The sequence below is a fragment of the Ceratotherium simum genome, chromosome 12 (assembly GCF_057802395.1).
Source record: "Ceratotherium simum simum isolate JZ-2026a chromosome 12, ASM5780239v1, whole genome shotgun sequence".
Taxonomy (NCBI): domain Eukaryota; kingdom Metazoa; phylum Chordata; class Mammalia; order Perissodactyla; family Rhinocerotidae; genus Ceratotherium; species Ceratotherium simum.
The window spans coordinates 16064847-16092561 of record NC_141911.1 but is presented as its reverse complement, the minus strand read 5'-3'; the positions used below and the strand labels follow the sequence as shown (position 1 = coordinate 16092561).

Below are 27715 nucleotides of genomic sequence, written 5' to 3'. Positions count from 1 at the left end.
TAGGTAGGTCAGCTACGTCTCCTCCTCTTGGATAGGTGACCTTATGTAAGTGATGGCTTAGGAGGCCTGTCGTGTGCTTCCCTCAGTTCTCAATGTTCCAGGGGTGACCCCTATGTGGGCTACGTGTGTCCTTCTGTTGTGGCCTGTTTGCTCTCCCTGTAGGTTCCCAGGGAGGCCGAGTTATGCTCCTCGCCAGCTGTAGTAATGCTCAGCTGCTTGTAGTTGTTGTGGGCCCTTCAGTCTCTTTATCAGGTGTGGGGAGCCCCAGCACAGTTGGCTGTAAGTTCTAATACCACCTTTGTGTTGCAGTATTTCTTTTAAGTGAGTAGGCCCCCAGCTTGGCAGGTTGTTAGGCCCAGGGCCTTACAATTGCTATAAGCCTCTAGCCTATTAGGTCTCTTGTCAGCTCTCTGAGGATTGCAGCTGGGTGGGGCTGGCCTCAGGCACAGGAGCACCCAATTGTTTCAGGCTTTGGAAGGTGGGGCAAACCCCCTATGTGGGTCTTTGAGAAGCACTAGTCTTCTGCAGCTGACAAGCCCTGCCGCCCACAGGTCCACACACACAGTCAACACAGTCCTGCCCTGTGTGCGTGCCCCGACCTCCCCAAGCGGACCCAGTCTCTCCACGGTGGGAGCCCCACACACTCCACCACTGCCCCACACTCTCCACCCACTCCTTGTGCTCACCCTGCCCCGCTAAAGTTGGCTCAGTTGCCAGGCTGCAGAGAATCCAGTCACCAATCTATGCAGGCCCACAGGTTGCCTGGGGCTTGTTGTTGGGTGGGGCCAGTCTCTAGGGTGGGCTGCCTGCCCTGGCTGAGCTGGATTAAATCGGTGCTCTAGCGGGTGGGGCAGACCCTGGGCTAGCAGGCCTCAGGGAGAACTCCAATGGCGTCTGTGTCAGCACGCCCACACGGCTCCACAACAATGGCCGCCGCCAATGTCCCAGTCCCTGGAGAGGTCTCACCCCTCACCGAGATGCACTCAGGGTCTATTAGGTGAGTCTCTTTTCACCACAGCACTGTGCACCTTTCTTTCTGGTGATTTTAGGATGCTTTCTGAAACGGGTGAGTTTGTGCGCTTGCCCTTTAAGAGCCAGTTTTAGTTTCTTTGTGAACCGGGTTTTCTGGGGGTGCTCCCCAGTGTTTTAGTAGCAGCAAAGTCAGATATTATGCTGCTGGGCTCGATTGTGCTGGGTCCACAAAATGCCCACAGCGGGGGCGCTCTTGGCTCAGGGCCCCGCTCCCCCAGGGAGGCTGCGCACCTGTGAGCTGCTCCCGGCGGCCGTGAAGCCGGCGGCTTGTGAAGGCGGCGTTTTTCCTCTCAGGAAGGGAGTCTCTGCCTCTTCCACCTCAGTTAAGATTGTCCGTTGTTGCAGGAGTTCCTCTCATCCAGTTTTCAGTTCTGTCTCAGGGGTAATTTTTCCACGAGTAGTTGTAAATTGGCTGTGTCCACGGGAGGAGATGAGTTCCGAGTCTGCTTATGCCACCATCTTGACTTTCCTTCCCCCGCGTTCCACAAATTTTGATGTTATATTTTTATTTCATTTACTTCAAAATAGTTATTAATTTTTCTTGACATTTATTCTTTGACCCATGTGTTATTTTGAAGTTTGTTATTTAATCTCCAAGTAATTTGGGATTTCCTAGCTATCTTTGTGTTATTGATTTTTAATTTTAATATCATATTTTTCTGATAACAGACATTGTATTATTTCTATTCTTTGAAGTTTGTTAAGGTGGTTTTTATGACCTAGAACGTGGTCTATCTTGGTGAACGTTCCATGTGAGCTTGAGAAGAATGTGTATACTGCTGTTGTTGAATGAAGTAGTCAATAGATATCAATTATATTCAGTTGATTGATGGTGCTGTTGAGTTCACCTATGTTCTTACTTGTTTTCTGCCTGCTAGGTCTGTCCATTTCTGATGTGGGGTCTTGAAATCTATAACTGTAATGGTGGACTAATTTATTTCTCCTTGCAATTCTATCAGTTTTTGCCTTTTGTATTTTTACATTGTTGTTAGACACATATACATTAAGGATTGTTATGTCTCTTGGAATATTGACCCTGTTATCATTATATAATGCCCCTTTTTATCCCTGATATCATTCTTTGCTCTGAAGTCTGCTTTGTCTAAAGTTAATGTAGGTACTCTTGCTTTCCTTTGATTAGTTTTGATATAGTATATCTTTATCTACCCATTTATTTTTAATCTATACATGTCTCTACATTTAAAATGGGTTTCTTGTAGAAAATATATGGCTGGTTCTTGTTTTTTATTTTCTCTGACAATCACTATCTTTTAATTGGTGTATGGGGGCAGAATGTTATGGACTTCAGGTTTGTGACCCCTCCCCCCCACCATAATCCATATGTTGAAATTCTAATTCTCAATGGGATGTTATTAGGAGGCGACATCCTTGGGAGGTAATTTGCTTTAGTTGAGATCATGAGATTGGAGCCCCCGTGATGGGATTAGTGTCATGATAAGCAGAGAAAGAGATTAGATTCACTTTTTCCCTCTCCATCATATGAGGATACAAGGATAAGATGGCCACCTGCAAACAGGAAGAGGGCTCTCACCAGACATCAGATTTTCCGGTGCTTTGATCTTGGACTTCCCAGCCTCCAGAATTGTGAGAAATAAATGTTTGTTGTTTAAGCTATCCAGTCTATGGTATTTTTTATAGCAGCTCGAACAGACTAAGATGGTATTTAGAACATTGTTGTTGAAGGTGATTATTGATATTTTTGGTTAATATCTACCACATTTGTTAGTTTTCTATTTTTGTCCTTGTTCTTTGTTCCTATTTTTGACTTCCGCTCTTTTGCTGCCTTTTTAATTGAATATTTTATATGATTCATTTTCTTTCCTTTCTTAATATATCAATTATACTTCTTTTTTAACTTTTTTAACAGCTGCTCTTGACTTTGCAAGGTACATTTACAACTAATACAAGTCCACTTTCAAATAACACTACATCACTTCATAGCAAGTACCTTACAATAAAAATAGGTATACACTCAAATTTTCCCTTCTGCCCCATGGATCATTGCCGTCATTCATTTCACTTATACATAAGCATACTTATGTATATAAATATACATAATCAAATAGATTGTTGCTGTTCTTATTATTATTTTGAACAAATTACTATCCATTAATAATAAGAAAAATAAAGCTTTTATTTTACCTCCACTCATTCCTTCTCAGATATTCTTCCTTTCTTTATGTTGATCTTATGTTGATCTATATTACTTTCCTTTTCTCCAAAGAACATCTTTTAACATTTCTTGCAAGGGAGGTCTACTGGCAAGAGATTTCCTCAATTTTTGTTTGTCTGAGAAAGTCTTTATTTCTTCTTCACTTTTGAAGGGTAATTTCACAATCCTAGTGTTGGGGTTTTTCTCTCAACACTTTAAACATTTCATTCCACTCTCTTCTTGCCTGCATGGTTTATGAATTTGGATGTAATTTTTATCTTTTATTTCCTATGGGTAGATTCTTTTTCCTCTGGTGTCTTTTAAGATTTGGGTTTTTTTTTGTTGTTGTTGAGGAAGACTGGCCCTGAGCTAACATCTGTGGCAATCTTCTTCTATTTTGTATATGGTTCACTGCCACTGCATGGCTTTGGTGAGTGGTATAGGTCTGCATCTGGCATCTGAACCTGCGAACCCCAGGCGGCTGAAGCGGAGCACGCCAAACTTAACCACTACGCCACCAGGCTGGCCCCTTTTTTTTAATCTTTGATTTTCTGAAATTGAATATGATAAGCATAAGTGTCTTTTTTTGGCATTTTCCTGCTTAGTGTTCTCTGAGTTTCCTGGATCTGTGCTTTGGTGTCTGTCATTAATTTGGGGAAATTATTAGTCATTATTTCTTCGAATATTGCTTCTATTACTTTCTCTTTTTCTGTTATTCCCATTACACATATGTTACATCTTTGCAGCTGTCCTACAGTTCTTGGATGTTCTGTTTTGTTTTATTCCGTCTTTTTTTGTACTTTGCTTTTCAGTTTTGAAAGTTTCTATTGTCATATCCTCAAGCTCAGAGATTCTTTACTTAGTCATGTTCACTCTGCTAATGAGTCCATCAAAGGTATTCTTTATTTCTGTTACAGAGTTTTTTATTTTTACCATTCCTTTTTGATTCTTTCTTGGAATATCCTTCTCTCTGCTTACATTATCTATCTGTTCTTGCGTGTTGTCTACTTTTTCTATTAAAATCCTTAACCTATTAATAACAGTTTTTTTAAAAAATTCTTTTCTATTTATTTAGTCTCTTCAAACTGTGTTTTCTGCCATTTAGTATGTGTTGTAATTTTTTTTTGGAAGATGGACATTGATTCCAAAAATTTGAAAAGTAAAAGGTATGTGAGGAAGAAATATATTTTAAAAATCATGCCTTTTCAGAAATGTAGTATAAAGTCTTAGGTAACTTACTTTGCCATTGGGAAATAAATACCTATCCACAGTAGTGCCCCAAAGCAGAGCACATGAGATGCCACTTGTATCTATCAATATGTAATCAAATCTCTCCTCGTCCTTTTCTACCCCTCCTTCTCCAAGTTGGGCGTCCTTCAGGTGTGTACTAATTACAAACAGTCAAATCCTTAGATTCTTATATTGGTACTTAAGCCAGAGAACTCATGATTTTCTTTGAGCCTGTGGATTTCAACATGGGATTTTCATCATTACAACTGGAAAAGGGTTGACCTGCCGTAAGTAGGTGTGTTGTTCATTTTTACAAAGCTAGAGGCTTGCTGCTGCTGCCACTTCTAGAACTTGAATGGAGAGTCACTACCTATCATGAGGAAATTGAAGCAGCAAAGGCAAAGCTTCTATTCCTACCCCTTCCCAGGCTGCTTAGAGCCATGAATGAATCATGTCAATGTTGTCCTGTGCCCTCTGTATTATAGCACTTTGGTTTTATACAAGTAGGTGTCCCCAGTATACAAACCGATCCCCAGGATGGATGAGTGGCCAAGGGATGTTTGATTTGCTGATTCATTCACAGACTCAGAACTAGAATGTTCCCCCTTCTAGTACCCTTCATAGAATGAGGATCAGACTACTGCTTCTATTTTTTAACTTCCTTATAAGGTTTTATCTCAGAAGACTTGTTACATTTCCTGGATAATTTCTTTGATCTGAGTCAACTCTCAAAGTTTTAAATAACCTCAAAATTTAGGGAAAAAGTAATGTATTTTTCCTCTGGACTCCTTATGAACAATATAGCATTCCACTTTTGGACAGTCTACCAGCTATACACAAATTTCTTTCACAAAAGCATTAATTCAGCCTTCACTAAACACAGCCGTATGCACAGACAGGTAAAACACCACACCATTTAACAAGCAACAACAGGAGATGTACTGAAGTACTGCTATGTACCAGGCACTGCTATGGGGATTGGCAATATAGCAGTGAATAGACATAAAAAGTCTTTGCCCTGAAGGAATTTGCATTATTTTGTAAATAATAATATAAAACACTACTGTTTTATTTAAGGTCAAGTGTTTTAAAAGGATCCCTTGGGTTTGGTGTGGAGAATAGAAAAGTGCGAGTACAAGGTGGAAGTAGGGAGACCCTCTGGCAGGCCATCAAAATAGTGCAGGTGGAAAACAGCGGTAGTCTGTGCTAAGATGCTACAGGAATGAAAGTAGTCAGATTCAGCATGTTATTTGAAGCTGGAGCAGATAAAATTTGTTGATAGATAGGATGTGCTTAGAGAATGAATAATCTTGAGATTACAATGCATACAGTCTTCTAAACCTTTTTAAATGTATAGCCTATTTATCAGTTCTCTCCAGTAACTGATTTCTTAGAAAATGTGATTTTAATATGTGCATGATGTTTATCAAATGTCTATACTCATCTTTCTGTGTTGAATTGTCAGTGTTGGCAAGTTTATAGTGTTCTCTGAAGTTCTGGATTGAGTGTGGACAAAAATATTGATCTAGGGACTTTTCATACACCCTATCAGGCAGATCTTCCATGACCACCTTAGCTTCACACTGACTATACAGACAATGAAACATGGCACATACAACTCATGAAGCTCCAATTTCTACAGCAAGGCAAAGGGATCTTAAAGATATAACAGAATGACTTAGCCACCTAATCTCTGGCACTGTATTTCTTTTCCTCTTGAACAGACCTGCCTGTCCCCATGACATGTTCCTTTTGACATGGTGCAACCTGGAGATGTGCAGAGTGAGGGAAAAATTCTACTCTCCCTTAAATGAAATATGAATATAGACTCTCGTATTTTCAAATCTGTGGCTCCTAATCCTTGAATGTGTTCTAACGTTCATTAAACTGTTCTTAACAAATGTTAACATACTTTTTTCATTTGCGTATTGATCCCAACAGCACTTTTCTCTATCAAATCACTAGATTAATTGCCCCTATTCATTTCTTTCTTCAGTTCTTTTATAAGATTGCTTCTCTTAGTTTTTTACTATCATTCTTAATTTTCAAACCACTTTTCATTTTTTTCTGATCTCTGAACTCATTCCAATATATCTGTCTTTTTAAAATATCTTTTTCCAGATTTGAATAAATAACTCCACTTGAAATCTGACTGATGCCAAATAAATTAGAATAATCTCCTCTCATCTGGGTATGGTACATATTTTAAAATATTTTGTTGTACTGATAAAAATAACAAAAGGATTTGTTAAATAAATTGTTAATCCCATAAAAACTCCCACAGATTATTAGACTACCAATCAATCCATTTACAGGATCTTACTAGTTGGGATGAGAATTAATGCACAAATGATGTGGTCATTTCATCAAATGCTGTAGGCTGAACTCTGGGTGACCATTCTTTGATATAGATATGTAGCTCTCATCCAAATTAACAATATTCTAATGAAATAAAATTTCAAAAATAAAATCAAAATTAATATATTTTTCATCTGTTAATTGAGATATGACTGGACAAAAGTATAAAGATTGTCACATCATTTGTAAATTTCTAGGCAAGAAAAAATTTGAAGTTACCTGTGTTACCATCACATCCTTTTGGTTCGCATTGCCACCATCATAATTTGTCTTACTAAAGTCACACAGCAGTAATTTCCTAAATAATATCCCCCAACCAGACTTGATATTCTTCAACATGGTAGATTTCTGTCAAACTGAGTTCCCAAACACCACAGGAACTGTTTATTCCTGTTTCCATTTTGAATATTGAGAAATAAGCATTGAGTCAGAAAGATCTGGGTTCAAATCCCAGTTTGAATCTTTTTTTGAGTTTCAATTTCCTTCTTTATAAAATGATGAAATTACTACTTAAAATGAAAAGTTGTTTTGGAAATTACATGAAGATATACACACATATTATCTATGTATTTATGTCTATCTATCTATCCATTCATCCATCTAGTAGATATTTCCTTGTCTTTGTTTAAGTTTTTTAAAAGGTTATATAATATTTCTTAGTAAATTCAATCATTATGTAGTCTGGCATGCAAGACATTTTCCCATGTGGCTGTAAATTAACATTTCCTACCTACTCCCAGCATACCTTTCTGGTCTTATCGACTATTTTTATTTCATCTGAATTGGATTTCTTGCTGACATAAATCCACTTTACCCTTTGTTTCTTTCAGCATTCTTTTTCTATCATTTTTTCCTGTAAATAAGGCCTTTCTCCCTCCCTTCTGCCCTCAATATTCTATTCATCTTTACTGAAGTTCTTTGTGAAATCCTCATTATATACGTCAGATCACTTCTTAACCCTTTGCTATTATTCTTATTTTTAAACTGTTTTTTTCTTGATCTCCTCACTCAGTGATTTAATTGTCTTCCTCATTTGAAAGGTAAAAATAAGAAGAACACAAGGTTGACAATGGGAGACTTCAGTTCAGAGTCAGTTTTGATATTTGTAAACTGAAGAATCGTCACCCTTCTTTAGTCTCTACTTCTTTATCTATAAATATAAAATAATAATAACATTCTCAACTATGATTTCATGGGTATCTCAGGACTGATCACCTGGATAAACTCATGTAAGCATGCTATATAATTTGTAAATCACTGGATGAATGTGAGAAAATATCTGCTTTTGCTCATGGTCTCTATGTTTAAAAAAAGCATAATTGAAAGCATTATTTTTAAGTATCCTATATATATTTATATATACATACACACACACAAACACATTTTTGTCTTATGAAAATTATAAGCTCCTTAAAATCAAGGATAGTGTTGTGTATGTTCCTGTATCTCCTATAGTGTCACACTAAGTATTTATAGACTGCTTAATTCTTAAAAGGTTAATTTTTTATTGTTTTATTAATTTAATTTAAATGTCCACACATGAAAAGTGTACTTCTGGCTCATCATTGCATCATCTTTAGAAGTTTTAATTCTTAATTTTTAGTAGTTAGAGATTTTCTAGGTGCATATAAAATTTACTTTTGTACTGAAGATTAAGAGAAACCTAAGTCCATTAGGAAAATCTCTATAAACACAATATTTTTCTGCGTACTAAAAAGGTTAAATACATCAAAGCTAAAACTCATGAAAAAAGTATTCTTTATCAATAGAACATCTCTACCATTTATGAAAATAACCATTGGACAATATTGAACAATGAGGAAAACTATATTTGAGCCAGAAACATATTTTGTTATAATTGTAATAATTTATGCAGAAAAAATGTTTATTAGACAAAGCTGAAAACTATTTTCTTAAAACCTAATTGAAACTAATTCAAGAATTTTTGAAGATAATTCTAATCTATCTGTTTAGATGTGCTCATTTGTATATATGTCTACAATTACGGTTTAATAACATTGACTTTTGTGAAGACCTTAAGGAATGGGTATAATTACATTAGAGTCACAGTTCATGCAACATATACCACTCACAAACTTGTATACATTTTGTCTACTTTGACATGAGAGAAATTTTTTAAAACATTATATAAAAATGGTTTTTAATAGCATAACTAATTCTAAAAATCCTTTTTTCTCATGGCATCCCTCATGCTCCAAAATCATATAGTGCAATGGACTTATGAACATGATTTTTTTCAGCTTTTTAATCCCTCTATTTTTCATGTGAATCAAGAAGACTATAAGCAACATGTCTTTGTGCATCCAGAGGACAGATGAATCTTCTTAGCTTTCCAGTTATGGTTATTGTAACCACCTATGCTTTTACAACTCCGATATAAAATAAATTTTGGTGGGAGCAATGGAGAAGATGTGGTTTCTATGACATTTCTAGGGTTAGTTCCAGTCTTTTCTTCTAAACAACAGTTGAAATCACCTTCTTTACAGGAAGTAAGACCTTGCTAAAGTAGGAACAAACAGATGTTAAGAGGATGTATTGCTTCCTTATTAAAAAAATAAAACCCAGGTGCTGGCCTGGTGGCGTAGTGGTTAAGTTAGCATGCTCTGCTTCGGCGGCCCAGGGTTCGCAGGTTTGGATCTTGGGCATGGACCTACACACTGCTCATCAATCCATGCTGTGGCAGCATCCCACATACAAAATAGAGGAATATTGGCACAGATGTTAGCTCAGGGACAATCTTCCTCAAGCAAAAAGAGGAGGGTTGGCAGCAGATATTAGCTCAGGGCCAACCTTCCTAACCAAAAAAACACAACTATTTAAAAATTTAAACTTGAACAATCTCTATCCTTAAATCATCACTTTTCTCCAGGCTTAAGACTTCTTCATAGCATGACTCAGAACGAATTGAGCACTTCATAGTAAGTCAAAACCTTAGCAAAGTGTTAAATTTTGACTTAATTCTGACAACCTAGTTTTGTTTAAGGAATGAGGTTTGTTTCAAACAGTATGAAACATATGAAAGTTATTGTAGCATAGATTTCTGATTTAGTTGTCGCATATGAAAAAGGAGAGGGCTGCCACCTCAGTCAATACCACTGAAGGGACAAATTCTATTCTCATTTTTCCAATTGAATTGCAAGACTGAAGGAGGTTGGGGCTTCTTTCATCTCTGGAGTAGCTGTCAATCAATTTTTATAATCATATAGCGATTCAAGTTAGATTAAAGCCAATAAAGGATTGACGTTTGAGGCTTGTCTAAGTCCTGTTATGATATGTTATGATAATATCTCTTGCTACCTTGGTTCATTAAAAACCCAGACATGGGGAATTCCATCTTCCATATGCCATCTATTGCCTTGAGTTTTGCTTTATATATTTTTTTGTTAATTTTTTATCTTATATTCTTTTTTGTTAAGTAAATTTGTGGTATGTTTATTGTCAAGGAATTTGGACAGGCTGTAACTGTTTTGGGTAAAGATACACCCAGAGTTGTTGATAGAGGGAAATATATCATTGAATGCATTACTGCAACAAACAATTTCTTGAAGAGCTAACGGAAGGATGCACTAACAACAGTGTCTTACATATTATAAAATTTACTACATATTCACTTGTATAGTGTATTATAGCATGTGCATAGAAAGTTTGAGCCCATTTAAAATTTGATACTTTAGAATGATTAAATTGCATTGTTAAATAACCATATCTCTGACTGGCCTCTGTTGCAACTAGATTAAAACAGTATTTTTATTTAATACGTTTTCTAGAAGAATAGGATTGGTTTACACGTGTGAACATGACTTTATTGCCCTTAAATATTGCCATCTTTATGAAAACCCTACTTTTATACTAGAAGGTAAAAATTAGACCATACCAGCAGCGTTACATGCATCATATCTTTGGCTCCCTTTGGTTATATATCAGGATAAGTTAACTGAAATATTTTTAATTTGGAAAAATATAAAAGTGTGTATTATTTGACAGCCTGCTTCACATTATATGAATCCCTTCTGTAACAGATGGTCAAGGATTATATTCAATAGTCCATGTTGATAAATTTTGTTTTTGTTTGTTTTTATAACAAAATTCAATCTATTAATAGTTTTCAGAGTTTAGAATATTGTGACCCTGGCAATATGATCACTGCTATGCCAAACTCAAAGTTCTCACACAATGCTTTACCTGGCAAAGAATCTGCCTCTTAGAAAGTTTAGCATTATACATTATAAAACAGGTAGGAATCTCTGTATATGGAATCCAGTTGCCTGGGCTCAATCCTGCCTCTGCTGCTTACCAATTGTGTGACCTTTAGCAATCCATAAGCATATTGATATCTGTAAAATGAGAGAGATAATGGTACTTATCTTTTAGGACAGTTGTGAAGATCTTCTGTGGTGATCACACAAAGATTATAGCAAAACGCCTATGGCATATTAGGTGCTCAATTACTATAGTCACTTTCTTCAGTATTATTATATAAGCTTTCATTACATTGTTTTATCACTTTCCAGTAGATGGTGAGATGTAAAATATGGTAGAATAGATATGAGGCCTCTAAGTCAATTGCTGGACAAGATTTGCCCAGTTCTATTCCATTCAATATATCATATCGTATTTAAAAATAGGAGTTATTTGGGCCGGCCCCGTGGCTTGGTGGTTAAGTGCACGCGCTCCGATGCTGGCGGCCCGGGTTCGGATCCCGGGTGCGCACCGAGGCACCACTTCTCCGTTCATCCTGGGGCCGAGTCCCACATACAGCAACTGGAAGGATGTGCAGCTATGACATACAACTATCTACTGGGGCTTTGGCGGGAAAAAATAAATAAATAAAATCTTTAAAAAAATAAAAAATAAAAAAAATAAAAATAGGAGTTATTATAAGAGTACCTTTTCTGTGGGCTTGCATAGAGCATTTCCATCCTCATTTGGGTTATGACTCATATAACAAATTAATATATAGTCAAAGTGTTCCTCAGAGTGGATCTAATTTTTGCTAATTTTTATTTCCTGAGTTAATTCATGGCTAAGATTAATGCTGTTAGAAAAAGATTGTTTTTTGTATTTAAGGCTTGCATCTCGTAGAAGACAGGGACCTAGGAGTCATGCACAAATTGTAATAGAGTGTCATATATGGGCCTGTCTCCCATGGTGATCAGAAATTTTTAAAATTAGAAAAATTTAGATCAATCTAGTTAGAATATTCAGCTCCCTCTCTTGAGCAATTATCAGTTACCACAAAGTGAGGAGAGTCTTATTTTTTTTTCTAGACTTCACACTGCTGAATAAAATCTCCTTGTAGCTCTACTCTCACAACTCTTTCACAAATTAGCCCTCTATTCTCCCTATTAATGAGGGAAATCAGAAAGTATTGTTAGCTATGCAAAAAAGTCCCAAGATTTATTTTTAGCATTTTCATTTTCTTTGAATTTCTGGAGTCACAGAGTGTAGTGCTTTAGGGTGGCAGTAATCAAGGAATCTTACTCTCAGTGAAGAACCGTTGTTGAAGGCTCACTTATATAACCCATCTCTTGCAGCCCCAGAATAAACTTTCCTCAAACTTCTCTCACTTTTGGAAAACTAAGTGATGGCAAACCAGAAAGAAATGTCAGAATTATTGAAGTGCTAAGAGCTTGATAGTAGTAAATGGTGCTGATATTGGCTGACAATGCCAACAATAAAATGGAAGGTCAAGGTATGATTTGGGTCTCTTACACATTACAAAACTTTGATTTAAAACTAGGCTTGACTCCAAGTCTTCATCTTCCAAGGATTCTGACTTGTCATCAAGTATGATTAATAGACTGATACTTTATTGCATCCCTTCATGCAATGTATTACACATTCAAATAATTTATTCATTTTTCATTGTTAAACAATGAGTACAACACAATTCTGCTCTTCTCATGGCAAGCCACAGGCAATATTTTATAAGAAAATTACTGCACTCAAATCCTGCATAGATTTGTATTCTTGGGTATAAAAATCATTTTCCTGTTCTAATCCCTAACCACAGTGGTTACTCTACCCTCTAATATCTGTTCATCAATTCACAAAACACAAGAACACACTAAAAATGTCCTGAATTGCCATGCAACACTATAAATAGCATATTAGCACATTAAAAATATCTAAGATGAACAAAGTTCTCTTCTTTCTCTGAAATCTCTATTATTAGGTAGTGTATATTTAGCCACCTTATTTTATGTCATCTAATTTTTAAAGTAATTTAGGGTTCCAGGGAGTGATTTTACAGACCTGAATAAGATAGTAAGATTTATAAATATTTTAATAATTATTTTCATATATTAAAACTCTGTTTCAATATCACTTCCACAATCTGAACATTTCTACTTTTATAATATATTTTGGATTTAGATCCGGTTATAGATATAGATCAAATATCTTAGTTTTGCAGACTGAAAAATGTTTGACCTTAGCTTTAAATTATATATTTATGAAAGTAGGAATAATAACTTGTAGTTATATTATTGAGGAATAGTAATAACATGAGAGCTACGTATATACTATATACGTTTCACCTTGACTTGAATAAGTATTCTATGATTCTCATCAAATAATGTCACTCTGGGTTTTAAATCTGTTTTTATCACCCAGAAGATCTCACCTGCCAATATTTGATTAGAGGATCCAGCTACCTAAGACAGATTTTCTCAGTTTGATAGATAATCTGGAGATTTAAGACTATTGATTGAAGCTGCATTTAAGTCAAAAATAAAAAAAAAGAAGGGAAGAGAGTGGAAGATAATTTTGATTACACTTAACCTGTGACTTCTGCTTTCTGCTACCTTGAGTCCAAATATGCTCCTGTCTTATCTCCACAAACAGATTCTTCTATATTGACTGAAAAATAAACTTCAAATGACTTTCCACCTTGATGAAATTTTTAAAATCTCATCTAAGAGTAAAAAAATCCTTGATTCTCTCTTTCTTATGTTTTTTATTGAAATAATATGAACTCAAATCATTTGAAAGGGCACTAGGAGTAACGTGGCTGTGTACCTTGAAGTCTTTGTTATTAGATGCATAGAATCACACCAGTAATTTAAACTGTTCAAATAAACCTACTACAGCAAAATATAGACTAAACATGAAGTTTTCTTAACTGAATTCATAATTCACTGCTTTATCCAACTACTTCATGATCTTTCTAATGGAACACAACTGGGATTTAGTGGATACCAAAGGCAGATGTAATGAGCCTAAATGCACTAGTACACATTTGCGCTTTGCCCTCTAAGTCTTTTAGTACAAACATAAGCCAAATAACAGTGTTTGCAATATCTCAGTCCCCTGACAAAGAAAATTCTGAAATGATTTCATAAACATCAGACAAAAGTTCAGAACTTATGAAGGTTAATTTAAAATCAATTTACATAAAATTAAATGCACACATTATTAGTGTACAGTTTGATTAAATTTGACAAATATATATATCAGTAAAATTGCCAACGAAATAAAGACTGAATGTTTCCATGATTCCAAAAACTTGTCTCAAGGCTCTTGGCTGTCAATTCTTTCCAACCGTGGAACCAGGCAATGTCTGTCAGTCACTAGAGATTCATTCTCATTTCTAGAATTCAATAAAAATAAGAGCATACAATGTGCAGTTTTTTATATCTGATTTTTATCATCCAGCCTAGGCTTTTGAGATTCATCTATCTTATAGTGTGCATTAGGAGATCTCACCTTTTTATCTGAGTAGTATCCCATTGCATGGATGTCCACCAAATATGTTTATCCACTCAGCTATAGATAGACATTTGTATTGTTTTCAACTTGAGGGTATTGTAAGTAAAATTGCTGTGGACGTTCATGTCCGCATATTGCTGTGGACATGTGTTTTCATTACACTGGGGTAAAAACCTAGGAGTGAAATTGCCAAGTCAGATGGAAATACATGTTTAAGTGTAATAGAAACAGCCAAACTCTTTTGCTGTATGGTTTTTCCATTTTACTTTCCCAGCAGTAATGTATGAGAGTTCCAGTTCCTTAACATCAAGAATTGTTCACCTTTATATTTTAGTGATTCTAATGGATGTGTAATGGTTTTTAGTTGTGGTTTAATTTTGAATTTTACTGATGACTAATGATGAGAGAAACTGTTCATGTGCATATGTTAGCATTCAGATATTTTCTTTCTAAAGTATCTGTTCAAAGCTATTGCCAATTTTTTATGGATTGTGTGTTTTATTGAGTGGAGTTCTTATATATTCCGGATACAAATACTTTGTCAGATATATACGTTGCAAACATTTTCCTTCAGTTTGTAACTTGCCTACTGATTTTCTTTGTGGTACCTTCGAAAGAGTAATCACTTTTAACATGTTGAAGTCCAATTTATCACTTTTTTTCCTTTTCTAGTTCATAAATTTTGTCATCTATTTAAGAAATCTTTGTTTACCCCAAGGCAGCAAAGATTTTCTCCTATGTTTTCTAAGTTTGATAGTTATGAAATTTATGTTGAAAGTTAGGATGCATGTAGAGTTAATATTTATATGTAGTGTGAGATGAGTATCGAGGTGAATTATTCTTCGTATGGATGTCCAGTTGGCTCAGGACTAGTTGTTGAAAAGACTGTTCTTTCCCCATGGAATTAACTTGGCATCTTTGTTGCAAATCAGTTAACCATATATATATATGGTTGAATTTGTGGACTGTCTCTTCCTCTGAACTATTTTAGTTTTTATCCTTACACCAATACCACATTATCTCAGTTGCCATAAATTTATAGTAAGTCCTGCAATCAGGCAATTTAAGTACTCAAAATTTGTTTTTATTTTATAAAATTAGTGTGAATATCGTACATTGTTTGCATTTCCATGTATATTTTACAATAAGGTTTCCAATTTCCTCAAATGAAAAAAGCCAGTTGGGATTTGGTAGAGATTATATTGAAACTGTAAATTAATTTGGGTAAAGTATATTTTTAAAATATTGAGATTTTAACTATGAACATAACTCTCAATATTTAGACATTGAAATTTCTGTCATCCAAATATTGTATTTAAAAAAATTTATATCTATTGATGATATTTTGTTAAATATATTTCTAAGAATTTTATGTTTGGACACTATTGTAACTTGAGGTCTTTATTTCATTTTCTAGTTGTTCATTGACTGTGTATAGGAATATCATTGATATTTTATTAACCATATATCCTGTGACCTTGATAAAAATATATATTCCTTCTAGTGGCTTTTTCATAGATTCCTTAAAATTTGTATATCCACAATCATACATCTGTAAATGAAGGCATCTCTACCTCTTTCTTCTACATGTGAATCTATATGCCTTTTCTTCATTTTATTTCCTTATTTTACTTTCCAGAATCTTCAATATATTTTTGAATAGAAATGTTCATGTGGGCAATCTTGCCTTGCTCCCAATCTTAAGAAAAAGTGTTCAATATTTCGTTATTAAGTATGCAGATTGCTTTAGATTTTCTATAGATGTCCTTTATCAGGTTGTGGAAGTTTCTTTCTATTCCTAATTTGGTGAGAGGTTTTTTTTTTTTTTAAGAAAAGATTTTTAATTTTATCAAATGTATTTTCTTCATCTACTGAGATAATCATATGCTTTTTCGCCTTTTTCTTTTTACATTTATTTACATGTATTATAAAAATAAATTATATTTATTTTTTTTTAACGTTAAACCGAGGTGGTGTTCCCTGGATGAACCCAATTTGGTCACGATATGTTACTCTTCTTGAATATTGCTGGATTGTTTTTGCCAACATTTTTAAAGGTAGGAGATGGGGGGGAGTTATTGCTTAATGATTACATCATTTCTGTTTGAAACAGTGAAAAAGTTTGGAAACAGACAGTGGTGGTGGTTGCACAACAATGTAAATGTAAGGAATGCCACTGATTTGTATACTTAAAATGGTTAAAATAGCAAATTTTATGTTATTCATATTTTATCACAAAATAAAAATCTAAAAACAAAAGATAAATATGAAAGTTTTCCAGCCTTGTGGTATCATTAGCAATACATTACCTGAAAACTTCAGTAAGCTGCCAATATATTTGATTTCTGAAAGTCCTCTGAGTTAATTATCAAGCTATTCTCACCCTGAAATATGTGCCATGCCTTGATATTTCTAAATTCTTAGAAAGTAGACTGACTCTTATCAACGTAGCTCCTGCTCCATAGCCCCATTTTGTTCTCTGCATCTAAAATAAAGGATATGTGAGTGAAACCGAGCCAATTTCTCACTTGCTCCAGTATGCATGAGTCTAAACATTACTCATTTCATTTCAGGCATGGGTTTCACAAAAGAGATCACCCCCAAATTTCAAGGGAATTACGTTTTCACAATTCTTGGTCCTAACCAACTACTGATTCTGCAGTTTTATGAGCACCTGCTCGCTTTAACAGTAGTTTTGTGCAAACAATTTTGAATTGTGTAATCTCACAAAGGAGGCAGTTGTATAAATTCATGCCATATCATTTTACAGGTAAAAAGATACCATGGTGTCTTCTTCGCAGGTTGTAATCCCTTGCCTGTGTGCTTTCCATTGGGCCTGTTTGCAGTAAAATTGATATTGTAGGTAGTGATGCTGTTCATCATGATGTTTTTAATTTGTTTTTGTAATTTGTAGAATCTTAACAGAAAATTGCAAGAAGTAACAAAATCTAATAGCCTGACATTTTGCTAGGTTCATGAATGCTTGAACCTCGGTTAGAATATGGTGAGAATATATAAGATATAATAAAATGTGCATATTTATAAACTGCTTTGTTACTACATGACCATAATGATCAACTTTCAATTTGTCATTTACAATGCCCTATTTGTAGATATACATTTCTGTACTAGTCACAACACTTTGGGATATAAGGCACAAAAAGTATCTATCTAAATTAAACTATCTTAAGTTACAAAGGGAAGGAGTGCATTGGCTTATGTAACTGGACTATTCAGGAGAAGATTGGCTCCTGGCATTTTTCAATCTAGGGATTCAAGTAATGAAATTAGGAGGGCATTTTTCTCTCTCTTCACAAGGTAGGAAGGGCTTCTGTTGATAGATTAAACATACTGCCTCTGACAACACAATACTTACGTCTTATCAACTGAGCAAACCCATTGAAAATAGAGCATCTTTAAGAGTTGTGACTAAAAAGGCTGGAAAAACCACAGGATTAATGTGCACACTCTGAGAACACTCCTTTTGGCCAGAGGCTGAGACAATATAATTGGCCAGGTCTTGGTCGTGTTCAACCCCTGTGCCCTGGAGGAGATGAGATGAGATGGTTAATCCTATCTCAGGATTATATGGAGCATGAATTCCTCAGAAAAGAAGGTTTGGCAACAAGCAAGTGAGCATATGCCATTCAGCCCCAAAGAAAAGATACCACTTACACGTATATTTAAAACTGAAATAGCAATTACTATATCAAAAGATAATTAAGTACTGGAGGAAATTACGTGCAATGCCTTGGGAATTAGTTTCACAAAATAAATGATCAGGGGATGCAATTTCTTTCTCTTCTTCATTCCTCTTAACAAGAGGAAGTTAAATTCAGTAGATCATAAGTCTATTTTATAGAAAATATGAAAGATGGAAGCTAAATCAGATTTAGGGGAAAGATTGTTATATTCTTTGCCAGTGAGATATGTTACCCCTGTAAAAACATGGGAGTCATGAGATAGGGCCTGTGTGAATAGAGCATTCCTTGTCCAGCATGATAACAGAGGCATTTGTCTTTCAAGTTAAAAGAGATTCACATATATGCAAAATACATAGCTGATTAAAATTATAAACTATCATTTGAAATATTTATTTACCCTAGCGCTAACAATAATTCAATCTCAAAAAGGAAAAATATTGACACAGCCAAAAAAGAAAATTTAAGAAATGAGGTAATTCAGCTGTTAGAAAAAATTATAGTAATAAACGTGTCTTTCTAGAACAAAGAGAATAAATAATTAACACAATAAAATCAAGATAATGTGTGATTGTATTTCAGAGAGAATACTTCAAACAAAGATGATGCAGGAAAATATAATAAAGTGTTATAATGTTAAAGCTATTGAGGTATGGAAAATGTTTCATCAATGAGTGTAAATGTTAAATAATAAAAATTAAAATGTTCAAAATATATTGTATAAAGTAATAAATTACAAAAATATAATACATTTAAATATATACATAAGAGAAAGTAAACTATGCTTATTTTATGCCATGGAAAAGAATGCCAACAAATATACCAGTAAAATACTAAAATGAATTATTTTGGAGTTAGAATGACTAAATCTCATAGTTATAAAGAAAAAAAGAATTTTTAATTGTCAGAAGAATGTAATGATATAGAACAAGCCAAATAAACACTAAAAATTTGTAAAATGCCACAATAATTAAAACAGTATAACTTCAGTAGAAGAAGAGAGAATAAAAATAACCCCAATTACATATAAGAATTCAGCGCGTGGCAAAGTTGCCTTTTTGGTATCAGAAATGTATAGTACTTAATAAATGTAGTTGCAAATACTGAGTAGCTACTGGAAAAATTACAGTTGGATCTTTATATTTCATGTAACAGAAAAATTATTCCAGGCACATCAAATATTTAAAGTAAGAAAAAAGCTATTAAAATTCAGAAAAGAAACATTGGAAGAATTTCTACAATGACACAGAAGTCACGCATTTTAATACATAAAAATAAAATAATGTCAAAAGACAAATGACCAATTGGTTTAAGAAATTGAAACTCGCATCTCAGGCACAAGATTGATTTCCCTAATTTCTGAAGAGTTCTTAAAAATCAATTTTTTAAAATGTGCAGTAAAAAAAGAAGGCAGTATGAACTGAGAAAAACAAATGCAAATTACTCTGAAATGTACATTTTAAAGTGTTCAGTTGCAATCCTGGTAAGAGAAATGCAAATCAAAACTATTTTGAGAGAACATCCTTCTGATACCATTTTGAAAAACCACAAAAAGGTTTGATAACAGTATTTTAATGAGAATATGGGAAAAATTTTATCTTCATACATTGGTGGTGAAGTTCAAGTCTGTACTGAGGTTAATGTTACAATATCTACACAAATTATTACATACAAATTTGATCCAGTAATGCTACACTTTAGGAATTTATCTAATAGGCATACTTGACCGTATGTGAATTATGGATGTATGTTTTGAGTTTCTTTACAGCATTGTTTTTAATAGCAACATTTAAGAGAGAGAGAAGAGAGAATGGGAGCAGGAAAGGGAGAAGGAGACCAGATGACTACTTAAATGATATAATATAATATAATATTATACAGCTAGTAAAAACAATGAGACAGCTTTATAGATACTGGTATGAAAGAATGGTGTATTCTTGAATTTAAAGAAAGCTGCAGAGAAGATACCTCAGTTCACGTACAGTTTAAAAATGGACATGTTTATATGTATACATAGATATGTTGTGACTTTGTTAAATTAACACTTGTTAAGTAGAGCCCTGGGGTGTCAGATGGTAAGCTGTGGTTCAACCAAACACCACAAGGGGACTGAAACAGAGAGGTTTATTTTTCACAGGTCCTGGAGGAAGTACACGGCATGCTTTGAGGCGCCACACAGTGGGGTTGAGGCAGGGTGCAGGCAGAAAGGGAGGTGGGTCGGGGCACGTGCCTTTATTAGGGTCCGCATGTGGAATACTTTGGGGTTCCCAGGCTAAGACTGGATCCATCAATTTAAACCAAAAATAGCAAGGTTTTGTAAGCTCTCCAAGGATCTTATCTAAGGGGCACACACAGAGAAGGCCATGGGAATCAGGGGATACTGTTGCCCACAAGGGCTGCTGGGCAAGTCATGTCAGGAATTTACATTTGCTTGTGACTCTAGGGGCCGTTATCCAGGGCGTGCATACTCGGGTGGGCTCAGGTCCTTTCAAGGCCCCTGCAGGCTGCATGGCCACACAAAATGGATGCTGAGACAGCAATATCACCATGGAACAGTTTAGCTACACTCTCCACGCCATATGTATATATGAAATATGTCACATGTCTCAGGAAAGATACGTGATAGCCACTTGGGTGGGAAATATGTGCCTAATGGACTAGTATGGAAAGGAGAAATACAGCCTTTTCCACTCTTTGTAATATATTATTGCATTTGTATATTCAAAAAATTAATAAAAACTTGTGGAACGTATGTTGCTCTTCTTTTTGGAATGCCCTTTTGTACTTAAACTACGTTATTAAATCCCTTTTATGAATAAATCAGGTCAATTATTATTTATTTTGGACACGTATTCCATGCCCCTCCTTTGGCCCCCTGGATGCATTATGGGACCCGCCTTTTGATGTACACACTATAGTGCTAGTTTGAACGTTGAAGGGATCCCCAGACTACAGAGAAAGTCACACATTTACCATGGGAAGGGTGCAGGAAGGGGAATGGTTAATGAAATCAATAAGAAAGTTACCTAAATTTGTCTGTGGATGGAGGGACAATATCATCATTCAGACATGGGTAGATTATAAGCAAAAATGAGAATCATTCCCTCATATTTCAAGAGGAGACTCAAATGCTATTTAGAAATTAAGCAAAAAGCTTGTGGTCAAAAGAATTGAGAGAGACAAGGATGACTGCTGGGTACAAACTGTGTAAAGGATTTCGGGGACTGTAGATGGTTCAAGGTGCAATACGGGAGCCCACTATATGGGGTAGCTGTTTTACTTTTGCGTGGATGCAATTATTTAGGATCCTCGATGAATGGGATTGGATGCTGACATTTTTATTCCATGTAGCACACTCCGTTGTATTTGTTAGGTTTTTTCTCTATTATTTTTTCTTAGAAGATTTTGAACTCTATGAATCACAGGATGGACTTCGCATTTCTCTATAGTTAGGAAAATATAGCTCACTGAAGTCCTGGACAATTGAGCGGAAGTTTCCTTTTGAGATTATTTTCAATAGTGATTGAAAGCAGAGAGGTAGATTAGAAACTCAAGTGGGGTGGAAGTGGATATAGAAAGATAAAGATACAGATGTAGATGTAAGATACAGATGTAGGTGTCAGTGTGGATGGAGATTTGCATAGAGGCAGATATATTGAAAAGACTGAGTATATCAATAGATAGGAAAGTTGGTAGCCAGTGGGGAGTCTTAATTTGAAGGCTTGAAGAAGGAACCACCAAAATATTTGAATAGTAAAAGTAGATGAAGTCCAGAACACTGTTTGAACTTAGAGACAGTATTTAAGTACTTAGGCCTCTGAGATAAGGTAGAAGGGAGGGGGAATGAAATTCGTTAAAGAAATTCTTAAAGCTCTATAAAGAAGGAAGCTCTAGAAGGTATTTTCATGTCAATAAACAAATAAATAATTATACATGGTTTTAAAACAAATAAATAATTATACATGGTTTTAAAAATATGCCTTGGGAAATTCATTTAGATACAGACCACTTTTTAAACATTACAATTTTACAGTATAAACTACTGGGGCCAGCCCGGTGGCGTAGTAGTTAAGTTTGCACACTCTGCTTCAGTGCCCCGGGGTTCGCAGGTTCAGATCCCAGGCACGGACCTACACACCTCTCGTCAAGCCATGCTGTGGTGGCCTCCCGTATATAACGTAGAGGAAGATTGGCACAAATGTTAGCTCAGGGCCACTCTTCCTCAACAACAACAACAAAAAAATTTACAGTATAAACTGCAGATGTTTTTTCCATGATTGCCAAAAAGTGAATATAAGTGATATTTTCCTAATTTGAGTAGATTTTCCTGAAATCATGATAATAGAGGCAGCTTTTTATAGTATAAAGAGCATGACCAGGATAAGGATTCATGGGTCCTAGATTTACCTTAAAACTATCCTTGGAAAGTTAGTTAAACTCTCTAAATCTCACTATTTTTTCCAGTAACATGAGAAGTTTGTTAGATTATCTTTATGGCAACTTCCTAAAAACTGTATCAAATGATGAGCTGACCTTTGCAAGTTTCTTCTAGCAACAGCGTCTGTAATTTTATGGTATTTCTGTGCACTAGCATGGGACAAAATAAATTATTTGTTTATATCTATTTCCTACTGTCTAAGGATCTGATATCTGAAGCAGTCATAAAAGAGTGTTTGCTCATAAATTATTCCTAGGGATTTTTCACACTCTTATTTGGGAGCTGCCTCTGCATAATATGGTGCACACCGTTTGACTGCCAAAGCTGAGGTTGATGGCTGGGTGCTTTCAGGAGGATATTTTTGCAGACAGTAACTCCTTCTTGCATGTAATAGAATTCATGATTCCATATGGCTTCTCTAATTTTTATATACAGCCCATGCATGCAATATAGCTATTTTAATAATAGGTGAATCAATAATCATTATACACATTGCAGAATAAGGTAGTGGCTCTAGATTCCTGAGGGATGTCAGACCTAGTGGGCAGGGAGAGGTTGAAAAATAAGACATTTGGGATGCAGATTTCATTCAGAGTTTGAGTAGCTAAATGTGCCCACCTAAAACATGTACACACATGTGCACACACAAATCCACAAAGGTGTTTCAGGGTGACAGAATTATGAATGAGAAATTATTACAGTCTTAGAACATGAAAATATTTACAGAATTTACATATGGCATTTGGAGCTATAAAAATGAGTGCATTTTACAAAATGATTTCTTTCTTTTTTTTTTTTTTGTGAGGAAGATCAGCCCTGAGCTAACATCCATGCCAATCCTCCTCTTTTTGCTGAGGAAGACCAGCCCTGAGCTAACGTCTATTGCCAATCCTCCTCTTTTTTTTTTTTCCCTTTTCTCCCCAGTAGATAGTTGTATGTCATAGTTGCACATCCTTCTAGTTGCTGTATGTGGGACGCTACCTCAGCATGGCCGGACAAGCAGCGTGTAGGTGCGTGCCCGATCGGAACCAGGCAGCCAGTAGCGGAGCGCGCGCACTTAACTGCTAAGCCATAGGGCCAGCCCATACAAAATGATTTCTAAGGTCTAATCTTTTAGGAATCTCTGCAGGTCATCTATAAAGTAGTCTTAGGGTCCTTGGCTTTTCTACATATGAACCAAAGTACATAAATACATGTTATTTACTCTTTGGACCACGAGGAATAAACATCTGCACATTTTTAAATTAAATATTGGTCACTTCTGATTTCATTGTAAAGTGTTGATGAGTTTTTATTTCATTTTTCTTTTTTAATTGGAGAACTCAGTTTATTATACTCACAGTGTGTAATATAGTAAAATCACTGGTCAGTCAATAATTCTCCCTTTTTTTATTTCCTTTTGTCTTCATACAACTACCATGACTCCCTCCAGAAAGATAACTATTTTAATATATTTGATAAATATCCTTTTATTTGAATGTGTTCTTGCAAAATGTATGTTTGTTTTTGACATGTTTATTTTCATACTTTTTGTTAATGTTTAATATACACTAAAATATGCACAAATTGTAAGTGTACAGCTGAATGAATTTTCATCAAATGAGCATATCTGATTAATCTATACTAGATAAAGACATAGAACATTACTAGATCTGCAGAAGATGCCTTATAGCCCCTTCCAGTCACTACTCCTTTCAAGAGTAACCCTTACCCTGAAAGACCAAGAATATCTCTTGTTTTTGAGCTTTGTATAAATGAAATCACACACTATGTACTCTTTTTTTTTTTACTTCTTCTGCTCAACATTATTTTTATCAGACTTATATATGTTGTTTTCTGAAGTTATAGTTAAGTCACTCTCATGACTCTGTAGCAGCCTTGCTCAACATTTTACACTGGATGAACTCTTGAATTCATCTTCAGGAATCAGGGAACCCCTAAATAAAAATTATAATAATTATATGTCATGGTAACTTAACATGCTCAGTGAGTTCTCTACCACAATCTACAAATAAATTGTTAGTGCTCTTTTGAATAGCAAAAGATCTTTTTTCTGTAGATTTGCTTATTTTTGGCCAGGTTACTCTTTCTTTGTGTGGTTTTTTCTCCTTATAAAGGGTATTCATTCTAATCAAATCAATATTGTAGGTATAGGAAATTTTCATTTTTTGAAAATTCCCGCTTGATTTTGTGTGTGTGTGTGTGTGTGTGAGGAAGATTAGCGCTGAGCTAACATCTGTTGTCAATCCTCCTCTTTTTGCTGAGGAAGATTGGCCCTGGGCTAACATCCGTGCCCATCTTCCTCTACTTTATATGGGACGCCGCCTCAGCGTGGCTTGACAAGCGGTGCGTTGGTCCGCGCTGGGGATCAGAACCTGCAGATCCCTGGCTGCTGCAACAGAGCGCTCGAACTTAACCACTATGCCACCAGGCCAGACCCCCACTTGATTTTTTAACTTACTGAAATGCCCTAAAATCCTCATTGCAAATTTCTGCTATACAATATGCTAATAAGTCTATGAGGTATGGTATATGAAATATCCTATGTGCAAGAGTTTTGTTTTTTCCCATTTTAAAAAAATGACTTTTAACTAAAAGTTACTAACTAAAGCAAACAAAACAACAGCAACAACACCCAGGTGAAGCCTAGCTTATCTTTCTTGAAATTAGTCTCTTTCTTTCCTTTTCATAAATTTTTAAAACATTAAGGAAACATTTTCTGATAAATAGTTGCTGTAATCCAAATAGGATTTAATTTTCTAAAAGTAACCTTGGTAGAATTAATTTAGTGGATGTAAATTGATTTTAATTAAGATTATTTATAACATGAACATTTATGACAATGTTGAAAAGTAAATATACTAATACAATAATCCTTTAAATAAATATGAGTAAAAATGTAGCTTAAGAAGTAATTTTATACAACACTGATATAAAAACATTTCTTGCTGAATAACATGATCAAGTCCAAATATAGGGCTAGAAGTTTACAAATTTATTTTACACATGTTAGTTTTTTGATCTTTTTACAGCCCTGTATATGCATAAATTGGGTTTTTTTAATAGTCTAAAAATAAGGAATGAATTTACCTCTTTAATGTTTTTATGCTGCACAAATACCTAACTTTGATTACCTATGGAAATAAGCACACAGGGATTTCATATTAACTAAATTGAAACAATTTCAGTCTTTGCTCTTGATTCTTTTTATTTATTTTTTTTATTTTTATTTTTTATTTGTTTTTTTCCCCCCAAAGCCCCAGTAGATAGTTGTATGTCATAGATGCACATCCTTCTAGTTGCTGTACATGGGACGCGACCTCAGCATGGTGCGCGCCCGGGATCCGAACCCAGGGTCCAGCAGTGGAGCGCGTGCACTTAACCACCAAGCCACGGGGCCGGCCCTTGATTCTTTTTAAATAAGGAAATTAGCTCACACATTGAAGAAGTTGGAAACTGCATCAAAACGCTCCTTGCTTTCTTGTGAATGGCAGTATACTCTTTTTTTATAGAATCTGGAACCCGTCTAGAGCAGATCAGTTAATCTCATTTTCATCACAGAATCAGTCTACATTTTGTAAAATTCTTCCTCTTCTCTATATGTCAAGTTCTCAGGTTGAGCAGAAGATTCAGAGAAAGGGCCCTAACCCATTCACATGCAAGTGTTAAAATGAGGGAAACTGCTGCTCTATTGTGTTCTACATTTCTTGTAGATGGTTTTTAATAAAACTTGAGACTTTCTGATATCCTTCATCACTTTCAAACCAAAGCAGCAGTGGAAACATTTCAGTATTTTATTTTGCAGCAGTTTCCCAAAGATTCAGTTTCCTTTTAAATCCAAGAATTTTGTCACTTAAAATCAAAACATTTTCTCCATTCCACTGCAGAGATGTGATCAACTAATTAAAAAATGTGTGTTAAGTAGTTTCTGCAGGAATTCTTCATTTTCAAAACACTCAGTAAGTAAAATCTGGTCTTCTATTTTTTTTTAATGTATTCCTGCAATTCACCTATCAGATCAAACACCGTACTAAGAACTTTTCCTCTGTTAAGCTATTATATTGCTATATATAACAAGAGATGTATGTGTACTTTTTCTAGATTTTCAGTTTTTAAAACAGTCTTGATTAAACAAGTCTTTGTTACATAAAATTACCTATTTTGAAGTCTCATCCGATAAATGAATAAATTCCAGAGACTTTTCACTGACTGCGAATTAAAAAAAGCAAAACAAAACTATAGATTTACTCAGTTTTTAGATTCCCATTCCTTTGTAAAATCATCAGCAACATGTCAAGTGGCAATCATTTGTGCTTGTCTGTTTTCAATTTTATTGCTGCCATTGCTATATTTATTAGTTTTTGTCTGCAGAGGACACGCAGCGCAATGGGGTAGTAAAAAGCTATTTTGCATTATAGTAGCTTTCATTGTAATGACCAACTTGTTTGTGACCCTTGTTGCACCAGTGCAATGAATGACTCAGAGGATTATAATTCATCATCTTTACCAGAATTACCCATACTCTTATGTCTAGAACCCCATTCTTCTATTTGACACCTCTTCTTAAAAATAGTCACAGTGTGGGCCAGCCCCATGGCTTAGCGGTTAAGTGTGCGTGCTCTGCTACTGGCGGCCCAGGTTCGGATCCGGGCGCGCACCAATGCACTGCTTCTCCGGCCATGCTGAGGCCGCGTCCCACATGCAGCAACTAGAAGGATGTGCAACTATGACATACAACTATCTACTGGGGCTTTGGGGAAAAAAGGAGGAGGATTGGCAATAGATGTTAGCTTAGGGCCGATCTTCCTCAACAAAAAGAGGAGGATTGGCGTGGATGTTAGCTCAGGGCTGATCTTCCTCACAATAAAAAAAAAAAAAATAGTCACAGTGCATTATCAAATATATTGTAAATCACAAATTCTAATAAAACATGAAACAAAGAAACAAAAGCTAAAGGAGAAAATTATAAAAATACAAAATTCTCACAAGGCAATTTGCTTCTAACTTACACCATCCACATTTTTGAATATTTACCACAGCAGCAAAGGAACA

At 35.2% G+C, this 27715-nt stretch overlaps 1 long non-coding RNA gene across 1 annotated transcript in view; it reads left to right on the top strand.

The window, feature by feature from the left end:
- The first annotated feature begins 879 nt into the window (after positions 1-879).
- LOC147915783 (uncharacterized) overlaps positions 880-27715 on the top strand; it is a 105824-nt gene continuing 78988 nt past the window's right edge. The window contains exon 1 of the long non-coding RNA XR_015553779.1: positions 880-997. This is a non-coding gene — a long non-coding RNA (uncharacterized LOC147915783). The remainder of the gene's footprint in view (positions 998-27715) is intronic.